The sequence below is a fragment of the Papio anubis genome, chromosome 1, assembly GCF_008728515.1.
Source record: "Papio anubis isolate 15944 chromosome 1, Panubis1.0, whole genome shotgun sequence".
In the NCBI taxonomy this organism is placed as follows: domain Eukaryota; kingdom Metazoa; phylum Chordata; class Mammalia; order Primates; family Cercopithecidae; genus Papio; species Papio anubis.
The window spans coordinates 134,955,658-134,965,952 of NC_044976.1; positions in this window are offsets into that span (position 1 = coordinate 134,955,658).

Below are 10,295 nucleotides of genomic sequence, written 5' to 3' on the forward strand. Positions count from 1 at the left end.
CAGTCTTGAGGGAATCCCAAAAAGAGAAAACAGAGAAAATAGATAAGGGGAGAAAATTTCCAAGATCTGAATAAAGACTCAAATATTCAGATTGCAAGGACCCAGGGAATGGTGAGCAGGATGGGTGAATGAGAATAAAATCCACATCCCTGACTCTGTGAGTTATCTGTGAATAGTCACTATTTCAGGGTTGGACTGACTTGATCAAAGGTTTTGGGAGCTCTTGGGGCAGAGGTTACTTACATCATAGTGTGTGGCCACCTGCCTCCTATTGGCTCCTTTTCCTTCTACATCAAGTGGAGGCCAAATCCCTCTCCAAGTATTATTATACAGAGATATTCAGCTCCCCTTGCTTAACCAGACCCTGTACTCAGTAGAAGAAAAGCCACTAAACAGGACCCTTTTAAAAAGCAAGGGTAATAAATAGAAAAATATATATAACAGGTGTGTAATAATCTTGTGTTTCCCTAAGGCAGTCTAAGTGGCTGTCTGTTCCTTCTAATCCAATGAAGGCAGGCAGTATTTGGTACCAGCAGTGGGGATGCACAGAACATACCCTCAGAAAGAACATGTAAGTGACTATGGCACCATGTTCTTTTGTGGGAGGGGGCTGAGCGAGCAGCGTCCCATGCAAGGGTGAAAGTTGATGGTTTGTGATGATGCAGTGTCTGAGTAAACCACCTGTGACTCTGGGGGATGGAGAAGCTATTCCCACCGAGGATGAAGCTTTGGAGAACTCTGTTGACATTCCTTAAGAACCATCCCAAGATAATGAGGAATGCAGTGAGGAAGGAATGGCTGCATTGCTACAAGAGAAAAGGGATGAATTCTGCTCCCAGCTTATTTACCTGGAAACAGATGTGAAAATATTACAATATCCAGCTACAAGAAACACTTTCTTCTCCTTACATCCCCTAGCCTCAAGATCCTGTTCCAATACAATTTTCTGATACACGCCCTTAGGGCTTCACCTTTGACTTGATGCTTCTCATCAAAATGTTTTCTTAAATAAATACACCTCCTTTTTTCTTTTTTTTCTTTTTTTGAGATGGAGTTTCATTCTTGTTGCCTAGGCTGGAGTGCAATGGTGTGATCTTGGCTCACTGCAACCTCTCCCTCCCAGGTTCAAGCGATTCTCCTGCCTCAGCCTCCCGAGTTGCTGAGATTACAGGCACCTGCCACCATGCCCGGCTAATTTTTGTATTTTTAGTAGAGACGGGATTTCACCATCTTGGCCAAGCTGGTCTTGAACTCCTGACCTCAGGTGATTCATCCACCTTGGCCTCCCAAAGTGCTGGGATTACAGGAGTGAGCCACCATGCCCAGCATACAGCTTCCTTTCTAAGAAGAATTCTGGAGAAACTACTTAGACAAGTTTTTTGGGGTGTTAAACACTGGAGGAGCAGATTTGGGGTATTGGTGGGAGAGAAGAACAATGTTTTGAGAACACCTAAGTGGAAGAGATAGCAAGTGAGCAGAGATGTCTGACTGAAAGGTAGGCCAGGCTTGCATAGGGCTGCATGTACTAGAAACCCAACTATAGTAGTTTAACCAGATAGGGGTTTCTATTAATAACATAAAAGAAGCCCAGGCCAGGCACGGTGGCTCACGCCTGTAATCCCAGCACTTTCAGGAGGCCTAGGTGGGCGAATTACTTGAGGTTAGGAGCTCCAGACCAGCCTGGAACTGGTGAAACGCCATCTCTCTAAAAATACAAAAATTAGCAGGGCATGATGGTGTGCGCCTGTAGTCCCAGCTACTCGGAAGGCTGAGGCAGGATAATCGCTTGAACCCAGGAGGCAGAGGTTGCAGTGAGCCAAGATGGCACCACTATACTCCAGCCTGGGTGACAGAGTGAGACTCCATTTCAAAACAAACAAACAAACAAACAGAAAAGAAGTCCAGGGGTGGCTGGGGCAGCTACTTACGGAAGTCATCAAGTCTTCAGCCTCTTTGTGGTTTTCTTCTGTCATACATGCTTTGCCTGTGACTTTCATCCTGGTGGTCGCTAAGCAGCTGTGACATCTCAAAGCATCACACCTGTGTCCCATGCAAGGAAAAATGGCAGATTACGACTGAAGCGCCCCTCCCCGCCTTTAAAACCGGGGAAATAGCTTTTCTGGAAGACCCAAGCACTAGACTTTGGCAGAGCTGAGCCACATGGCCACTCGTAAGTGCCCAAGACCCTGGGAGGTGAGCAATGCTAAATGTGCATGAGGACACTGTGAGCACAGCAGGCTCTGCTAGGAGGGAGAGATACTGGGGAAGGCAACCCACATGTGAAAGGCACGTGAATGGATAGCATCACACTGGGAAGAGAGGAGGAGCAAGCAGAGAAGAGGAATCAGAACTGAGTCCTGAAAATCTCCTGCATCTAGGGTAAAAGTAGAGAAGCAGTTGGAATATGGCCAAGGAATGAGCAGGAGGAGGGAAGAAGAGTAGGAGGAAATTGCCAAACAAAATAAAATTGGAGCTGGGTGCGGTGGTTCATGACTGAATCCCAGTGCTTTGGGAAGTTGAGGCTGGACGATCACTTGAGGCCAGGAGTTCCAGACCAGCCTGGGCAACATAGCAAGACCCTGTCTTGACAAAAATAAAAAAAAAAAAAATTAGCAAGGCATGGTGGTGCATGCATGTAGCCTCAGTTGAGGCAGGAGGATTGCTTGAGCCCAGCAATTCGAGGTTGCAGTGAACTGTGATCATGCCACTGCACTCCAGCCTGGGTGACAAAGCGAGACACTGTCTCTAAAAAAATTAATATTTAGGAACTGGATTTAGTAAGGAGAGACTTTATTCAAAAGGATTATTGCAAGGATGGGAAGGGGCAGGAAAGGGGACCATTGCAATAGGGGGAACCCCTGACTGTTAAGATCTTCCAGAGTCTCAAGATTAGGCAAACATGTTTTTTGGTTTTGTTTAATAGGGGAGTAAACACGACCAGAAAGAACAGATGTGGAGAAGTGGAATGGAAGGGCGGTAGGATCAGATAGATCAGAGGATGTTTGACTCTGGGGCCAACCTCTTCTCCAGAGGGGATGTCTGCCGGCTCAGGAAAGTTAGGGACCTGGGGAAAGGAAGGAAGTTTGGTTAATGAGCATTTGTTCCCATTAGTCAGTGGGGAAAAGCACCTCAGCTAATCATTTAGAAAACTAAGAATGGGAATTTGGAGGGTCTGTGTGTGTGTCCTTGTCATAATTAAACAAGGGAGACATCTAAGAGGCCTAAGTGCTCTGGGAAGATGGCTCTTTGCAGGAAGCTGTCTGCTAGAACACAAAGCATTGGGGGTTTTCTTAACCTTGGCTGTTTCCAGGAGCAAGCGCTGAGACAAAATCCAACATTTTCAGAACCAGCAGAGAGAGGGTCTCACGACAGCCTTGGAGACGAAAGTATTTCAAAATGGAGACCACCCATGGTTAGAGTAAGTCACGCTGGAGTAAAAAAGAAAAAATCAAAAAATGAAAGAAAAAAATCCAGTGTTTTAGTATGAGAACAATATGACAACTTAAAAAAAAATTATTTTGATAATTTCAAGCCTATAGAAAGGTTGCAGGAATAGTACAAATAATTCTTCCCGATTCCCCAAATACTTTACTATATTTGTTTCCCCATGTGTGTGTGTTCAGCCTCTCAGGTTTCTGTTCCCCTCCGAGTAGGCTCTGGAATACTGGAGGGTGGGGTAGGCAGAGGAGGGTGGCTCTGGGTGGCCAATTGGGGTCTCCTGGCTGTCCATCTCTGCTGGCACCTGTAGGCCCTGCTGGCAGACCTTGGAGCCTGATTTCTTGGTTTGGTTATAACAGGTGCTTGCAAGCCAGCCCGGCCTCCCCAGCTCTGACAGACCCTTGGCTCAGCCGACACCTCAAACCACTCCATTGCAGTCCAGAGAGGGACTGCTGGCTCTCCACTTGGGGACCTACCACCTGCCCCCTCAGGAATGGTGGGAAACTTCTGTCTTGTGCCGTGGCTAAGAGAAGATAACCCCTGCCTACCTTCCAACCCCACTGACTTCCCTTTGGAAGATCGTGCAGGATCAGGTGCTGTTGAGCCTGAGACCCGACTTTCTCCCTGAATCCCAAATGGGGAGCAAGGGGAGAAGGTCTTCCCTACCTCCTCTCTTCTCTCCATCCTTCCTATTCCCAGAACACCCCAGGGCCCAGGGTAAGCCATGCCCTTACTTCCTCTAAATCAGGGGTCCCCAACCCCCAGGCCATGGACCAGTACCAGTCTGTAGCCTATTAGGAACCAGGCTGCACGGCAGGTGGTAAGTGGTGGAGATGAGCATCACCACCTGAGCTCTGCCTCCTGTCAAATCAGTGGCATTAGATTCTCACAGGAGCTCGAACCCCATTGTGAACTGCACATGCCAGGGATCTAGATGGCACACTCCACATGAGAATCTAATGCCTGATGACCTGAGGTGGAGCAGTTTCAGCCCCAAATCATCCCCCCAACCCCTATCTGTGGAAAAATTGTCTACCATGACACCAGTCCCTGGTCCCTAAAGATTAGTGACCGCTGCCCTAAGTCATATCCTCCTCTCTCCAAGGATGGGGCCCCTTCCCTGCCTCCTGGGAGAAACTCTAAGGAGTCTTCCAGGTTTCAGTTTACAAACCTACCACTCTTATGAAATAACCCAAGTCCCTACGTCTCCTGCCCTGAGGTGATAAGGCTCTTCCTTGGCCTTCTTTAGGGGAAAATTAAAATGCATGGGTCATTTGCAAAGTAGTAGCTTGCTACAACTGTATTTTTCTTAGAGGCCTTCTCTCCAAGAATTAATGTTATCTTCCCCTTTTTTGGTCATTTTAAAAGTCATTCTCATGGGGCAATCTTTGACTTTAAAGTTTAAAACGTAATAAAATGTAACAAAAGAAAGATATCTGACCAGTCAGCACATGAACAGGTGCCCAACGTCATTAGTCAGCATTAGGGAAATGCAAATCAAAGCCACAAAGAGACACCACTTCACACACATGAATAGCTAAAATTAGACTATGTTTTTTTAGTTTTAGCCGAGATGGGGTCTTGCCATGATGCCTAGATTGGTCTGAAACTCCTGGGCTTAAGTCATTCTCAGGACTCAGCCTCCCAAAGTGCTGGGATTTTAAGATTATACTTTTTTTTTTTTTTTTTTTGACAGAGTTTCACTTCTGTCACACAGGCTGGAGTGCAATGGTGTGATCCTGTCTCACTGTAACCTCTGCTTCCCTGGTTCAAGTGATTCTTCTGTCTCAGCCTCCTGAGTAGCTGGGATTACAGGCACCCGCCACCACACCCAGCTAATTTTTGTACTGTTAGTAGAGACAGGGTTTCACTATATTGGCTAGGCTGGTCTTAAACTCCTGACCTCAGGTGATCCGCCCACCTCGGCCTCCCAAACTGCTGGGATTACAGGTGTGAGCCACCATGCCTAGCCTCTATTGGGTGTTTTGAGTGGCCTTGACAGAAGGATGGCAGCCCATGCTATCCATTACACACTGCACGGAGGACCTATTTCTACTAGTCAAGAGCACCTATTCTACAAACCACATACCATGGGTTAGTATACCAACTACTCCCTGCTTGATTTTGGGCAAGTCAGTGATCTCTGTGCCTTCGTTTCCTCATCTGTAAAATGGAAATTAGAATAGTAGTTACCTCCTATTGTTACAAGAATTGAAGGTAAACTCGTTTAGTGTGAGCCTAGCACAAGGTTGGCACTGGGTAAGGGTTTGCTACTGTCACTGTTACTCTCTAGAGAGTCCACAAGCACTGTCTCAAGGTCCTTCCTAAGGTGTCCAATGTTGCACACAGCAGCACAGCACTTCTGCTTATATCCAACTGGCCATTAGTCAGACGTACTGACAAGTATCTCCTGGCTGCCTCCAGGGAGCTCTTGTCCAATGTCCTCAAAGCTTCCCCACAACTTTCTGGCCATTCAGTCAGACTGGACCCTTCCTCCCTACCACTGTTCAAAGCTGTCCCAAAATCCACTGTCCCTCACACCACCTTTCCCAAGTAGCTAAAAGAAAGGTGGTGATTACAGGGCCCTACTTTATCAATGGGTGACCCCAGGTCCCTGCCTCCCCATTCAACTCACATAAGCATAAAACACATCACCAAATCACAAACTACAGGCATGCTTCTACTTTGGATAGTTTGATTGACTTGCAATCCACATAGACTGTGCTATCAGCCATGAAAAATGTCCACAGAGGGGGCAGGGAGGTGCACATGGATCTGCACCTCATCCTTGGCCACTGTAAGCTACTCGCAGGCGTTCTGTACAGAGCTGATGGTGGCAGCCGTGGGGGGCACAGGGTCTCCTAACCACTGACCGCTCTGACTGCTGGTCCAGCTCCATCACCCTCCCCTCATTTTAACCCCAGGATGGAGGTCTACCTTAATCCCCACTGCTCTCATCTGCTGCCTCTCAGGGCCCATTTCCACCATCTTTGAAGACATCAGCTTATGGTTCACATGATCCCTCATGATCCCATTTTCTCGTTTTTTTGATAACTTCATCATCTATGTTGTGAACCAAAAGACACACCATAACCACGTATCCCTTATCTTGTTTAGGTAGATATATGGTCACTTGAAATAAAGACATTTCCCCAGTCTCTCAGTCTCAGACAGGTATGGCCATGGGACTAATGGCCAACTGAATATAGGCAAAAGTGCTGTGTGCAACTTTGAGACGTGTATTTTAAGAAGAGGAAATGCATCATTTTCTAACCTCCTTTCACGTTAGATGGAGTGTGACTTGACAGACAGCAGTCAGCCTAGGTCATGAGGTGAAAGCCACTTACTGACCTTGAAAGAAAAAGAGGCGTCTGGCCCCTGATACCATGCACTGTTGCACCCTCTCCAAGCTGCCTGTGCCTGTGAGAGGATTCTAGCCCATCTTGTTTAAACCACAGCAGTGACCTAACCCTTATTGACTCCCACCACCATTCCACACTATTATACCTCTGTAGCTTTATACTATTTTAGGAGATCTGGTGTAGCTTCAGATTTACATACCCTCTGCCTCTAGAATCTCAGGAATAGATTTATTTAGGAGAGGCCCCATCTTCTCTTTTCACCACCTAAGTTTCTCTGCTTCAGTCACCTGGTGAGGCATTGGCCTGCGAGAGAGCAAGCTCTATTAACAGTAGAGAGCTCAGGAACCCATCCACCCAGTTACGGAAACTTGGTATATGTTAGGAGAGTTCTACAGACCAGCGAGAAAGGAGAGACTGTTGAGTAAACAGTGCTGGGACAACTGGTTACAAACAAAGAAAAACAAAGTTAGGTCCCTACTAAATACAATCATAAAAATACATTTCAGATGAACTTATGAAAAATCTTATTATGAGATTAAAAATTCAGAAAACTTTGAGGGTAGGGAAGGATCTCTTAAAACTATATGGCATAAGCCATATAGGCAAAACACTGATACATTTAACAACATTAACATTTAAAAATTACTTGGGTCCAGCAAAACACTCCTAAAGGCAGGGAAGAGAGACAAGCCACAATGTACCAGATATTTGCAATGCATATAATTAATCAAAGACTAGCATCTCTCCAGAATATATATTTTAAGAGGCTTAAATACCTTTAAGCCAAAAAATTCCAAGTGAAAAATGGGCAGAGGATATGAACAAGTAACAGAAGGAACCTCGGGCTGGGTGTGGTGGCTCACGCCTGTAATCCCAGCACCTTGGGAGGCTAAGGTGGACGGCTCATGAGGTCAGGAGATCGAGACCCTCCTGGCTAACACAGTGAAACCCTGTCTCTACTAAAAATACAAAAAAACTAGCCGGGCGTGGTAGCAGGCACCTGTAGTCCCAGCTAAGCTACTCGGGAGGCTGAGGCAGGAGAACGGTGTGAACCGGGGAAGTGGAGCTTGCAGTGAGCCAAGATCGCACCACTGCACTCTAGCCTGGGCAATAGAACAAGACTCTGTCCCAAAAAAAAAATAATAAAATAAAATAAAAAACAGTGAAGGAAACTTGTACAGTCAATACACATATGAAAAGATACTTATAAAACCTAAAGGAAATGCCACCCATTCAATCAGATAAGATAAAAAGTCTGATGACACCAAGTATTGCAGAGTTAGGGAACTCTCAGATTGCTGATGGGAGGATAAACAGACACATGCTTAGAGGGCAACTGGGAATGTCCAGTCAATTAGGGGAATTCCAATACCTCCTCGAATCTACACAATGTGATGGGATGCTCACTGCAGCACAGCTATAATACAGAAACACCGAAAAACCCCTACAGGTCCATCAATAGCATCTAAACAGTAGAACTCATACAATGGAACACTATACAATAGTTAAAATAACTGGGCTGGGCAGAGTGGCTCATGCCTGTAATCCCAGCACTTTGGGAGGCCAAGGTGGGTGGATCATCTGTGGTCAGGAGTTTGAGACCAGCATGGCCAACATAGTGAAACCCCGTCTCTAATAAAAATACAAAATTAGCCAGGCATGGTGGCGGGCACCTGTAATCGCAGCTACTCAGGAGACTGAGACACAAGAATCATGTGAACCCAGGAGGTGGAGATTGCAGTGAGCCGAGATCACGCCATTGCACTCCAGCCTGGATGACAAGAGCAAAACTCCATCTCAATAAATAAATAAATAAATAAATAAATAAATAAAAATAACTGAATTGGAGCTACATTTATACCTGCCTCCGGAATGCAATATTTAAAAAAATTATCAAATATGTACAATATAACATTTCTGTAAAGTTAAGAAAACATGCCAACATACAAAACAAAACTAAAACTAACCATAGATGGGAAGGACAGAAATCGACTTCAGGACAGGAGGCACAGGCAACAGGACTGGTGCCACATATGAACAGGACTTCAGAATGTGCATTTTATTTCTAAAGACAAATCTGGAGCAAATATGGAAAGATACTAGTTGACTGGTTACATGGGGGAGATACAGGTGTTTGAACACCAGTGCCCTGCTCTTGTTTGGCATGTTCGAATGCTATCTTTTACAAATTATCTCATTTTTCTTCTTTGTTGCTTGTGTTCTGGGTTCCCTCGTTTCCCAGTTCTCTGGGGACCACCAAGTAGCATCTCCTCTGGTGTCTTTGCTCTCTCCAATGCTCTTCCCTCGTCTTCTCACACGTCCTTGTTTTCTCAGTCTTAACACTTCACCCTAACCATCACTGGGCCCCTTCATTTCTTCCTCCCTCGCTGTCTACTTAAGGGCCCCCCACTTCTGCCTTTACCTCTCAATGTGGTCTCCACCCAGCACCCCCTGGCCAGGCCTGTGAAAGACCTCATCAAGCTTAATGATTCAAAACAACATCCAATCCCATCTTTGGAAACCCCACCCTAAAACTGCTCTTCTGAAGATAAACACTGCCATAATTGCCAAATTGAATGGGCTTTTCAGTTTTTCTTTCCCCATAACCTCCTGGGAGCTGTCACCATCAGGGACCATCCCTGTCTGCTTTACCTGCTCCCTGCTGTGGCTTCCGTGATGGCAATGCCCCCCATCCCGGGTCTCTGACCTGCACTACTAATCAGTGGGATTCCACCTGCCAGTGTTCGGCCTTCTCCGTCCTCCCTTCTTAGGGCACCACATTTTCCTCTGCCCTTCCTCAAACAGCCTGGGGGAAAGCAAGCTCCTGTCAAATGTCAAGATATACAATTCTCATTCCTCTCATAATAAAGATGCATTGCCCTGGCACTCATGCTATTCCTGGAACAGGGAGATGGGGCTACCAGTTTGAACCCCAAGGCACACTTGTGTCTTCTCAGCTGTCTGATATACGTAACACCTGCTTGATCTCAGCTCACTGCAGCCTCAGCCTCCTGGGCTTAAGTGATCCTCCCACCTCAGCCTCCAGAGTAGCTGAGACTACAAGCGCACACCACTATGATTGGCTTATTTTTAAATTTTGTTTCGTACAAAGTCTTGATATGTTGCCCAGGCTGGTATCAAACTCCTGGGCTCAAGTGATCCTTCCGCCTTGACCCCCCGAAGTATTGGGATGACAGGTGGCTCAGGAAGAGGCACTTCTGAGATTCTCTTTACAACCCATGATTGATGCACGGAGAAGGCAAAGCCCACCTGTCCACTCTCCTGCCACAGCGCCCAGGGCCACAGCCAGAGAAGGAAAGGAGAGTGGTTTCTGAGCTCAGGCCCTCACAGGCTTCTACAGAGGGTGAACACTTGCTGAAGGAACCACTGGATGTTTTGGCAACCACCTGGCAGTGTTCGTGCTGTCATGCACAACTGAGTCCAGGGACCTGCTTGGCACCCGCAGCCTTACAGCCCAGGGCTGGCAGATATCAG